Raw genomic sequence first — 11,738 nt, forward strand, 5'->3', positions numbered from 1 at the left:
GAGCACTCTGCAGCCACCACAGGAGTGATACCCTGACCCTGGGGGACAGGGTGATCAACCAATGCATCTGTAAATGTGACCCAGACCACTTGTCCAGTAGGTCCCATTGGAAAGTCCTCGCATGGAACCTGCCGAATGGAATGGCTTTGTATGATGCCACCATCTTTCCCAGGACTCGAGTGCAGTGATGCACTGACACAAGTTTTGGTTTCAATAGGTTCCTGACAAGAGTCATGAGTTCCTGGGCCTTTTCTATCGGGAGATAAACCCTCTTCTGGTCTGTGTCCAGAATCATGCCCAAGAAAGACAGACGAGTCGTAGGAACCAACTGCGACTTTGGGATATTGAAAATCCAGCCGTGTTGCTGTAACACTTTCAGTGAAAGTGATACGCTGTTCAGCAACGGCTCTCTTGATCTCGCTTTTATGAGATCGCTCAAGTACGGGATAATTGTGACACATTGCTTGCGCAGGAGAACCATCATTTCCACCATTACCTTGGTGAAAATTCTCTGGGCCGTGGAGAGACCAAACAGCAACGTCTGAAATTGGCAATGACAGTCCTGTACCGCAAATCTGAGGTACGACTGATGAGATGGATAAATTTGGACATGAAGGTTTGCATCCTGTACACAAATGCGGACAACAGGTGTCAAGCCGTGTGTTGCCTTTGTCAAGCTGTAATAAGTAGGGGTAAGGACGTTAACCACCTCAGAACATCCTCCCTTATACGTCACCTGCAGCGCATTAATCATAAGTCAGTGACAAGTTCAAAAACTTTGGATGACAGCGGAAGCAGTCCACTGACCACTAAATCCCTTCCTCTTGTAACCAAGCTCCTGCAAACCACACCACCAACTCCCTCAGTGTCAATTTCCTCCTTAGACAGGAGAGCCAATAGTCCTGCAGGCCATGTCACTGGCAAGTCTGACAAGTCCTCTCCTGCCTGGGATTCCTCCGATGCATCCTTGAGTGTAACGCCTACTGCTGCTGGCGCTGCTGTTGTTGCTGCTGGGAGTCGATCGTCATCCCAGAGGGGAAGTCGGAAGACCACTTGTACTACTTCCAGTAGGCAATTGACTGTCCAGCAGTCCTTTGCGAGGAAGATGAAATATCACAGCAGTCATCCTGCTGCAAAGCGGATAACTCAGGTCTTGTCAGCCTGGGTGGTGAGAAACGTGGTTCCGGTATCCATCGTTAATTCAGAGGCAACTAGAGACTTGATTGAGGTACTGTGTCCCCGGTACCAAATGCCATCTAGGTTCCATTTCTCTAGGCAGGCGATACCGAAAATGTACACGCTTCTCCCAGGGCAAGGCTCACCCATTGCACTCTGGGTGTGCTGCTCCTGCGATTTCCCCAAATGTGGGACACTTGACTGCATAATTTGTGTTTCCTCTGGTCGGCTCTCGTATAATTCAGATCTCTTTGTCTCAGGTCTCTCTCCAGCCTAGTTTGCTGTCTGTTTCCACTTCTCTTTTCTTCAGCCGCTCCCTTCTATGCCCTTGCGCACTATCCTGACTTCTCCCGTCTGCTTACTTTGTGCCTTCCAACGCACAATGCGAACTACAGGTAGTGCTGCAGGGCCCACACCCTTTTAGTTGCCTTACAGAGCAGCTCTGGAGCTGTTACAGTGCCCAGCTGCTGCAAGAAATCAGCTGGAATGCTTCAGGTGCTGGGGCATAGCCAACATGAGCCCCACACCGAAGGAGGGTGAAGGTGTTTAATGCGAATTAGGGGTCATCCAAGGGCCGCAAAAGGCCGCCATGCCCTGCACATCCCTTTTTTCTTTTCATATGCAGACGAGGGTTGAAGCCAACTTTGACCCACTGCTTGGATGGCATCACCATATGCAAATCCATCTGCTGCAGGCCTTCCCCCAGGAATGCTAGCACTAGTTGTTGCATTTGGTTTGTTGTTTGGGGGTGCTTCAGTATTAGGCAGCCTTCTGCCCTCCCATGTTCATCTGAAAATATGTGTTCTCCCTGCAGTTGTTGTCCCCAGATGAGAGTTCCCTTGTGCTGCCTCAGTTGAATCGCCTTTACTTGACAGATATGTGCCTGAGCAGCGGCCCTCCCCAGCCCTATCCCAAATCATACTTATTTTGCATAGGAGATATCATGGTCATGAAGATTGTTCTCCCAGGGTGAGGTTCATTCATTGCATTCTGGGTATGATGACCCCTGTGATTTCCCCAAATGTGGGAAACTCGACTGCATTATTTGTGGTAGTGGGGGACTGTGTTGTGCTTTCCTCTGGTCAGCTCTGGTAAAAGTCAGATTTCTTTGTCTCAGATCTTCCTCTAGCCTTGTTCTTCTTTCGAGAGTTCCCTTGTGCTGCCTCAGTTGGATCTCCTTCACTTGACAGGGGGGTGCCCGAGCAGCGACCCTCCCCAGCTCTAGCCCAACTCCTACTTACCTGCCAGGTGAGATACTATGATCATGTAGGTGCTTCTCCCAGGGCAAGCCTCACCCATTGCACTCTGGGTGTGCTGCCCCTTTGATTTCCCCAAATGTGGGAAACTTGACTGCATAATTTGTGTTTCCCCTGGTCGGCTCTCATATAATTCAGATCTCTTTGTCTCAGGTCTCTCTTCAGCCTAGTTTGCTGTCTGTTTCCACTTCTCTTTTCTTGAGCCGCTCCCTTCTATGCCCTTGCGCACTATCCTGACTTCTCCCATCTGCTTACTTTGTGCCTTCCAACGCACAATGCAAACTACAGGTAGTGCTGCAGGGCCCACACCCTTTTACTTGCCTTACAGAGCAGCTCTGGAGCTGTTACAGTGCCCAGCTGCTGCAAGAAATCAGCTTGAATGCTTCAGGGGCTGGGGCATAGCCAACATGAGCCCCACACCGAAGGAGGGTGGAGGTGTTTAATGCGAACTAGGGGTCATCCAAGCGCCGCAAAAGGCCGCCATGCCCTGCACGCCCCTTTTCTCTTTTCATATGCAGATGAGGGTTGAAGCCAACTTTGACCCACTGCTTGGATGACATCACCATATGCAAATCCATCTGCTGCAGGCCTTCCCCCAGGAATGCTTGTACTAGTAGTTGCATTTGGTTTGTTGTTTGGGGGTGCTTCAGTATTAGGCAGCCTTCTGCCCTCCCATGTTCATCTGAAAATATGTGTTCTCCCTGCAGTTGTTGTCCCCAGATGAGAGTTCCCTTGTGCTGCCTCAGTTGAATCTCCTTTACTTGACAGAGATGTGCCTGAGCAGCGGCCCTCCCCAGCCCTATCCCAAATCATACTTATTTTGCATAGGAGATACCATGGTCATGAAGATTGTTCTCCCAGGGTGAGGTTCATTCATTGCATTCTGGGTATGCTGACCCCTGTGATTTCCCCAAATGTGGGAAACTCTACTGCATTATTTGTGGTAGAGGGGGACTGTGTTTGTGCTTTCCTCTGGTCAGCTCTGGTAAAAGTCAGATTTCTTTGTCTCAGATCTTCCTCTAGCCTTGTTCCTCTTTCGAGAGTTCCCTTGTGCTGCCTCAGTTGGATCTCCTTCACTTGACAGGGGGGTGCCCGAGCAGCGACCCTCCCCAGCTCTAGCCCAACTCCTACTTACCTGCCAGGTGAGATACTATGATCATGAAGGTGCTTCTCCCAGGGCAAGGCTCACCCATTGCACTCTGGGTGTGCTGCTCCTGCAATTTCCCCAAATGTGGGACACTTGACTGCATAATTTGTGTTTCCCCTTGTCGGCTCTCGTATAATTCAGATCTCTTTGTCTCAGGTCTCTCTCCAGCCTAGTTTGCTGTCTGTTTCCACTTCTCTTTTCTTGAGCCGCTCCCTTCTATGCCCTTGCGCACTATCCTGACTTCTCCCGTCTGCTTACTTTGTGCCTTCCAATGCACAATGCAAACTACAGGTAGTGCTGCAGGGCCCACACCCTTTTACTTGCCTTACAGAGCAGCTCTGGAGCTGTTACAGTGCCCAGCTGCTGCAAGAAATCAGCTTGAATGCTTCAGGGGCTGGGGCATAGCCAACATGAGCCCCACACCGAAGGAGGGTGGAGGTGTTTAATGCGAACTAGGGGTCATCCAAGCGCCGCAAAAGGCCGCCATGCCCTGCACGCCCCTTTTCTCTTTTCATATGCAGACGAGGGTTGAAGCCAACTTTGACCCACTGCTTGGATGGCATTACCATATGCAAATCAATCTGCTGCAGGCCTTCCCCCAGGAATGCTTGCACTAGTTGTTGCATTTGGTTTGTTGTTTGGGGGTGCTTCAGTATTAGGCAGCCTTCTGCCCTCCCATGTTCATCTGAAAATATGTGTTCTCCCTGCAGTTGTTGTCCCCAGATGAGAGTTCCCTTGTGCTGCCTCAGTTGAATCTCCTTTACTTGACAGAGATGTGCCTGAGCAGCGGCCCTCCCCAGCCCTATCCCAAATCATACTTATTTTGCATAGGAGATACCATGGTCATGAAGATTGTTCTCCCAGGGTGAGGTTCATTCATTGCATTCTGGGTATGCTGACCCCTGTGATTTCCCCAAATGTGGGAAACTCGACTGCATTATTTGTGGTAGTGGGGGACTGTGTTTGTGCTTTCCTCTGGTCAGCTCTGGTAAAAGTCAGATTTCTTTGTCTCAGATCTTCCTCTAGCCTTGTTCTTCTTTCGAGAGTTCCCTTGTGCTGCCTCAGTTGGATCTCCTTCACTTGACAGGGGGGTGCACGAGCAGCGACCCTCCCCAGCTCTAGCCCAACTCCTATTTACCTGCCAGGTGAGATACTATGATCAGGAAGGTGCTTCTCCCAGGGCAAGGCTCACCCATTGCACTCTGGGTGTGCTGCTCCTGCGATTTCCCCAAATGTGGGACACTTGACTGCATAATTTGTGTTTCCTCTGGTCGGCTCTCATATAATTTAGATCTCTTTGTCTCAGGTCTTTCTCCAGCCTAGTTTGCTGTCTGTTTCCACTTCTCTTTTCTTGAGCCGCTCCCTTCTATGCCCTTGCGCACTATCCTGACCTCTCCTGTCTGCTTACTTTGTGCCTTCCAACGCACAATGCATACTACAGGTAGTGCTGCAGGGCCCACACCCTTTTACATGCTTTACAGAGCAACTCTGGAGCTGTTACAGTGCCCAGCTGCTGCAAGAAATCATCTTGAATGCTTCAGGGGCTGGGGCATAGCCAACATGAGCCCCACACCGAAGGAGGGTTCATCCAAGCGCCACAAAAGGACGCCATGCCCTGCACATCCCTTTTTTCTTTTCATATGCAGACGAGGGTTGAAGCCAACTTTGACCCACTGCTTGGATGACATCACCATATGCAAATCCATCTGCTGCAGGCCTTCCCCCAGGAATGCTTGCACTAGTTGTTGCATTTGGTTTGTTGTTTGGGGGTGCTTCAGTATTAGGCAGCCTTCTGCCCTCCCATGTTCATCTGAAAATATGTGTTCTCCCTGCAGTTGTTGTCCCCAGATGAGAGTTCCCTTGTGCTGCCTCAGTTGAATCTCCTTTACTTGACAGAGATGTGCCTGAGCAGCGGCCCTCCCCAGCCCTATCCCAAATCATACTTATTTTGCATAGGAGATACCATGGTCATGAAGATTGTTCTCCCAGGGTGAGGTTCATTCATTGCATTCTGGGTATGCTGACCCCTGTGATTTCCCCAAATGTGGGAAACTCGACTGCATTATTTGTGGTAGTGGGGGACTGTGTTTGTGCTTTCTTCTGGTCAACTCTGGTAAAAGTCAGATTTCTTTGTCTCAGATCTTCCTCTAGCCTTGTTCTTCTTTCGAGAGTTCCCTTGTGCTGCCTCAGTTGGATCTCCTTCACTTGACAGGGGGGTGCCCGAGCAGCGACCCTCCCCAGCTCTAGCCCAACTCCTACTTACCTGCCAGGTGAGATACTATGATCAGGAAGGTGCTTCTCCCAGGGCAAAGCTCACCCATTGCACTCTGGGTGTGCTGCTCCTGCGATTTCCCCAAATGTGGGACACTTGACTGCATAATTTGTGTTTCCTCTGGTCGGCTCTCGTATAATTCAGATCTCTTTGTCTCAGGTCTCTCTCCAGCCTAGTTTGCTGTCTGTTTCCACTTCTCTTTTCTTGAGCCGCTCCCTTCTATGCCCTTGCGCACTATCCTGACTTCTCCCGTCTGCTTACTTTGTGCCTTCCAACGCACAATGCGAACTACAGGTAGTGCAGCAGGGCCCACACCCTTTTACTTGCCTTACAGAGCAGCTCTGGAGCTGTTACAGTGCCCAGCTGCTGCAAGAAATCAGCTTGAATGCTTCAGGTGCTGGGGCATAGCCAACATGAGCCCCACACCTAAGGAGGGTGGAGGTGTTTAATGCGAATTAGGGGTCATGCAAGCGCCGCAAAAGGCCGCCATGCCCTGCACATCCCTTTTTTCTTTTCATATGCAGACGAGGGTTGAAGCCAACTTTGACCCACTGCTTGGATGACATCACCATATGCAAATCCATCTGCTGCAGGCCTTCCCCCAGGAATGCTTGCACTAGTTATTGCATTTGGTTTGTTGTTTGGGGGTGCTTCAGTATTAGGCAGCCTTCTGCCCTCCCATGTTCATCTGAAAATATGTGTTCTCCCTGCAGTTGTTGTCCCCAGATGAGAGTTCCCTTGTGCTGCCTCAGTTGAATCTCCTTTACTTGACAGAGATGTGCCTGAGCAGCGGCCCTCCCCAGCCCTATCCCAAATCATACTTATTTTGCATAGGAGATACCATGGTCATGAAGATTGTTCTCCCAGGGTGAGGTTCATTCATTGCATTCTGGGTATGCTGACCCCTGTGATTTCCCCAAATGTGGGAAACTCAACTGCATTATTTGTGGTAGTGGGGAACTGTGTTTGTGCTTTCTTCTGGTCAACTCTGGTAAAAATCAGATTTCTTTGTCTCAGATCTTCCTCTAGCCTTGTTCCTCTTTCGAGAGTTCCCTTGTGCTGCCTCAGTTGGATCTCCTTCACTTGACAGGGGGGTACCCGAGCAGCGACCTGATAAAGCTAAATATTTATCGTATATAAAACACTTTAAGAGGTCTAAGAACACTATACGCTATCTACGTAAGAAGTACCGTAAGGGTACGCAAGTTGTGTAGCGATCGCTCAACCGTAGTCGAGACGCTCAAGCGTCACGTTCGCTTACGGCCCAGTGATCACAGGCAGGCACGCTATTGGCTGCCGACTAACGTAATGATTCGCTATAGCGTAGCGTACGCTCGGGACCACGAGGAGATCACCAGCGGTGCAGACGCTTACAACGTTTAAACCTTTATCTCTATACCTTTAACGATGAGATACACAGTATACCTTAGTGTAGAGACAGAGTGTAAGTGCAACCTGGTGTAACCTGATTAACTACAAAGCTGCTTGAGCGTCACCGGCGCTCAGAGAATACTTAACACTATAAAGAATACACAGATACCTGGGCTTAGGGTCCGAAACCTATTATATGTATTATGACTATTATACTTGCAAAAAGAATCACAGTACAAAGCATACACTACAATATAACATAAACCAACTAACCAGATAAACTACACAGGAAATACAATACAATACAATACAATTAAAGGAAAATACGAGAGAAAGAGAAGAGAGAGAGAGATAGAGAGAGAGAGAGATGGCTCACAGTAAGACAATATGATTACGGAGAAAACTTACGCACAAGGGGAACGATCGCATGCGCCTCGATATCCAGCTCCCGATTATCAGCAATGAGAACCGTTGAAGAGAGAGAGAACTGGATACGGTCGGCCTGCCTATTTATGCCCCACACACAATACAATTCAATGGCCCCTACAATCTCATTGTTCATTGGACACAGGAATTCGGCTTCGCATTATAACAAAAGGTCATAGGTTGATTCATACAGGTGGGCTGTGACTATTTCCAACTGCTCAGGTGGGAGGGAAACTGGGTATCCCGCCGCATGGGTAATAAAGTGCAAATAAAGTAAATGTTCATAAACTTCTTATGTCCATAACTATTCGCACGAGCGATTGATCTGCTTCAAACCAACACCGGAATATTTCTTATTAAATATTCTTCCGATGGATACTAAACACCACTGTATTACTCCTGTCTGACCCTTCGTATCAAACAAAGAGGGATTCCTCTGTTCATAAACATTCTATATTAACCAAACTTTCAGAATCTATCAAAGGGACCATGATCTACAAAATACATTATTAGTGAAAATATGTTACGATTGAGTCGCACGCTACAACCACATAAACTCTACCGTAAATACGCATACCATGCGCCTGCGGGTGCCCGCGACTGTGAGTATGCGCACGTACGGGAGAGCGTACGCATGCGCAGCACGGACCTGGGTGAGGTGCAAATATGGTAGTGTGCATAGAGATATTTTTCTGACTTTGACAGTCCACCCTTTGGCAGTCAATAATAACTGCCACTTCCTGAAAACATTTCAAAAGGAGAAAAATATATGTTAGGGGTTAATTCATTTCCATGGTTGGGTAAGGGAGGAGAGAGGAGTAGGTGTGAAGAGGGTATGACCTAGTGAGATAGCAGAAGCATGTGTGTATGAATCCGTGTTTGGGGGGTCATGTATCATCGTGCCGTACGTGTTGTAAATCAAGCTTCGAGGTATTGCGAAGTATACATTTGAATTCCTTCTTATCCCGTGGTACGGGTCTGTGGATGGGCTGTCAAACTTTACCGAGCTCTTTTCGGATTTTGAACAAAATGGGGAGCACATTTTAGTTGATGATACATGAATGGGGGAATATGTGATTGCTGATATCTGTGCCTGTATTCCCTATACTATGTGTGTCATTACCTGAGGGTTGTAGAAATGAAGAAAATACATAATTACGGTAAATGCGGTGGTATTCTATGTCAGGTTAATGTATATCTGTCGGTTGAAGTTTTGTTCGGTATCAGTTGAAAGTCGTCTTCTTTGCGCTGTGTTGCCCATTAGGGGTGAGCAAAAAGCTTTGTCAATGCCATTAGATTTACAAAAAATGTTGGGCTAGCGTAAGTTTAAGAATTCTAGGGAAACTGGGGATCCCTGGCAAAGTTCATCAAATGTCCATATCTCAAGTGGTCAAAACTTCTTCTTTGGTCTATCCGTTGTCTGTATAGCGTCTCGTCAACTTCCTCGTCCAAGTGGGTCTTTTTATCTTGGAGAAAAACCAGAAAAACAGGTGAAAGAAACGGACCGTAGAAATCGCATTTTCATCACATCATTGTTTCTATCATTGGGTCATAAATCAAATCCAGGTTAATTACAGTTTCCTCACTCCTCAAACTCATTACCTTAGTACGACGATTGCACCTCATTAAAGCCTGACCGCATCTAAATATCAAGCCAATGGTTATGATAACACCTAAGATACATAGGAGAAACTTCCCAACATCCATTATGACTCCTTGAGCCCAGTCTCCCAAACCGGAGAACCAATTTCGCGGGTTCAACCATGACACCCAACCAGTCAGCTCATTACCTACAGCAGCAAGAGTGAGATTGTGTTTTCGGCGAAATTCCCACTTCAATTGGAGAATATCGTCCATCTTTTGGTCTATGACCTCGACCGGATCCTCGGTGCTATTCGTGATATACGTGCAACACTTCACGCCGTACTGTGTTGCCAATGTAACACAATATCCGCCTGTCACTGCTGTGAGGTAATTAAGAACCATTCTATGCTGCACCAGTTCTGTTTTATAAGCTTGAAGTTCCCTTCCCGTATATCTAAATGTGTCATCATACATTTCAGTGATATTGTCTAACAAATTTGCGAGCGCCAATATGTATTTATAATTTAGCACTCCTCTAGCGGTGCGGGTGAAATCTAACGCGATTAAGAATTGAATCCCGGTGGATTCACTTATCAGATCAGAGGCCGGATGCTCTGTCTTCTCTATCAGGTGTCTTTTAACAACGTGCTCGTAGTGGGTGTGAGTATAAGGAGCTTGGGCACCACGATGTATGTCCTTCATTTTGTCATGTGTTACAGTCATTACTTCAGGCAATACTTTTCCAATATAACACAATCCTTCAGAGTTTGGGGCAAGCCACTTGTACGCCTTTCTCCCGCATATGAAATATGCATCATCGGGGAGAACATATGGGACGGAGAAGGACATAACCATATTACACACCTTCCAGGTGAAATCTCCTAACCCTAATTCTTCCATCTGCTTAATACACGTATCAGGTTGTACGATATGTGCACAGTATCCTGGTGATACTTCTCCAACTCTCGTAATCCTATTTCCTAAGGTGTACCTATACCGGAAAGATTTTCCTCTACTGGCTATGTGGCGTACAAGCTCTGTATCTGTAGGCATTCTATCTGCTCTATGCGAAAAGGTCATGGTGTGGTTACTCCATGACACTTCCCAATTTCCCGGCTTTCTGGGATTGGAGATGTTGAAACATAATAGGGACCTATCCACATGGTATTGGTGGAGCTTCAAACTAGGAGGGCTGGAGATATTAAACCTCCTGTCCACCGGTCTCCCACCATTTAACTCAAGTACCTCCCCTATCGTTAAAGGAAATGGTACTAGCCCTGATTTGCTATGACCTTGAGGTACTTGAGAGCATACCCAACAATCTGTTTTGTTTAACACATTACCCACTAAGGAGTGATAGTCACTCAATGGATGCCGGTCCATATGGATATTAAAACTGGATTGGCATTTCTTAATGCACCCATCTTCAATGACATTGTTACAGAGCCTACAGATACAGTTTTCTTCAGCTAACAATCCGTCACAATTTCTTCTATGGTCAATGCTATCGGATCGTTTTCTGATACTCGCCTTTGCTTGTTGGTTAGGTTGATCCTGGAAAACTACGCCTCCATCTTTATCATCAGAACCCATTCCAGAACCTCTATCGACCTCCATGGTACTCTCGCCGGAACAGACTGCTCTGGTCAACATCATGGTCAACAGGAAAATCCGGATCACAGTCTCTTGGGGCAAGTCCATCTTATAGGAGGAAATGGAGAAGAATGAGAAGGAGGAAAAAGAAATTTGAGGGAGAGGGGATGGGAAGTGGAGGAAAATAATAAAAGGGAGTGGGGAGTCGACAACAGCTCTCGGTCTTCAAGGCTCAGGTGCCGCCTCAGTCCTCCTGGAACAGACACTCCAGTGATACAACCTCTACCGTCTGTTTCTTATCACGGGACTTCTCTGGATCAGCAACCTTCTTGCAGTGGGATGAATGGACCCAAGTCTCTCTCTCAGCAACCTTCAATGCCGTAGTGCTAGTCAATAAGACCTGGTATGGTCCTTCCCATCTGTCAATAAGGCAACCTGAGCGTAGAAAATTCCGTATCATTACATAATCCCCAGGTTCAATGTCATGACAATTACTATCTGGTAAATCAGGAATCACTAACTTCAGATTATCATTTTGATTCCTCAACTGTTTACTCATGTTAATCAAGTACTTTACAGTTACTTCATTGTTACATTTCAAATCATCCTGAGGGTTAATCATGGCATGCGGTTGTCGACCAAACAAGATTTCAAAGGGAGACAGATTAAGAGGGGACCTGGGAGTGGTTCTGATACTGTACAATACAATGGGTAAAGCTTCTGGCCATGTCAATCCTGTCTCTGCCATCACTTTACTCAATTTATTTTTAATAGTGCTGTTCACTCTTTCGACCTTCGCACTCGCCTGTGGACGGTACGGAGTGTGCAGCTTGCTATCAATTCCCATCAACTTACACATTCCTTGAAAGACATCACCTGTAAAATGGGTACCCCTATCACTTTCGATTATTCT

At 47.2% G+C, this 11,738-nt stretch overlaps 6 non-coding genes and 3 pseudogenes across 6 annotated transcripts; all 9 read left to right on the forward strand.

Moving 5' to 3' along the window:
- The first annotated feature begins 2,094 nt into the window (after window positions 1-2,094).
- On the forward strand, window positions 2,095-2,257 carry LOC135015505 (U1 spliceosomal RNA). Its single transcript, XR_010213743.1, has one exon. It is a non-coding gene; the product is annotated as a U1 spliceosomal RNA (small nuclear RNA).
- A 152-nt stretch (window positions 2,258-2,409) lies between these two features.
- LOC135015509 (U1 spliceosomal RNA) lies at window positions 2,410-2,551 on the forward strand (annotated as a pseudogene).
- A 692-nt stretch (window positions 2,552-3,243) lies between these two features.
- Window positions 3,244-3,407, forward strand: LOC135015502 (U1 spliceosomal RNA). The gene has a single exon (XR_010213740.1). It is a non-coding gene; the product is annotated as a U1 spliceosomal RNA (small nuclear RNA).
- A 152-nt stretch (window positions 3,408-3,559) lies between these two features.
- On the forward strand, window positions 3,560-3,695 carry LOC135015507 (U1 spliceosomal RNA; annotated as a pseudogene).
- Window positions 3,696-4,393: 698 nt separating this feature from the next.
- LOC135015501 (U1 spliceosomal RNA) lies at window positions 4,394-4,557 on the forward strand. The gene has a single exon (XR_010213739.1). It is a non-coding gene; the product is annotated as a U1 spliceosomal RNA (small nuclear RNA).
- A 152-nt stretch (window positions 4,558-4,709) lies between these two features.
- LOC135015508 (U1 spliceosomal RNA) lies at window positions 4,710-4,863 on the forward strand (annotated as a pseudogene).
- Window positions 4,864-5,518: 655 nt separating this feature from the next.
- LOC135015503 (U1 spliceosomal RNA) lies at window positions 5,519-5,682 on the forward strand. The gene has a single exon (XR_010213741.1). It is a non-coding gene; the product is annotated as a U1 spliceosomal RNA (small nuclear RNA).
- A 152-nt stretch (window positions 5,683-5,834) lies between these two features.
- On the forward strand, window positions 5,835-5,997 carry LOC135015506 (U1 spliceosomal RNA). The gene has a single exon (XR_010213744.1). It is a non-coding gene; the product is annotated as a U1 spliceosomal RNA (small nuclear RNA).
- A 671-nt stretch (window positions 5,998-6,668) lies between these two features.
- Window positions 6,669-6,832, forward strand: LOC135015504 (U1 spliceosomal RNA). The gene has a single exon (XR_010213742.1). It is a non-coding gene; the product is annotated as a U1 spliceosomal RNA (small nuclear RNA).
- Window positions 6,833-11,738: the final 4,906 nt, after the last annotated feature.

The sequence above is a fragment of the Pseudophryne corroboree genome, unplaced genomic scaffold (assembly GCF_028390025.1).
Source record: "Pseudophryne corroboree isolate aPseCor3 unplaced genomic scaffold, aPseCor3.hap2 scaffold_295, whole genome shotgun sequence".
Taxonomy (NCBI): Eukaryota; Metazoa; Chordata; class Amphibia; order Anura; family Myobatrachidae; genus Pseudophryne; species Pseudophryne corroboree.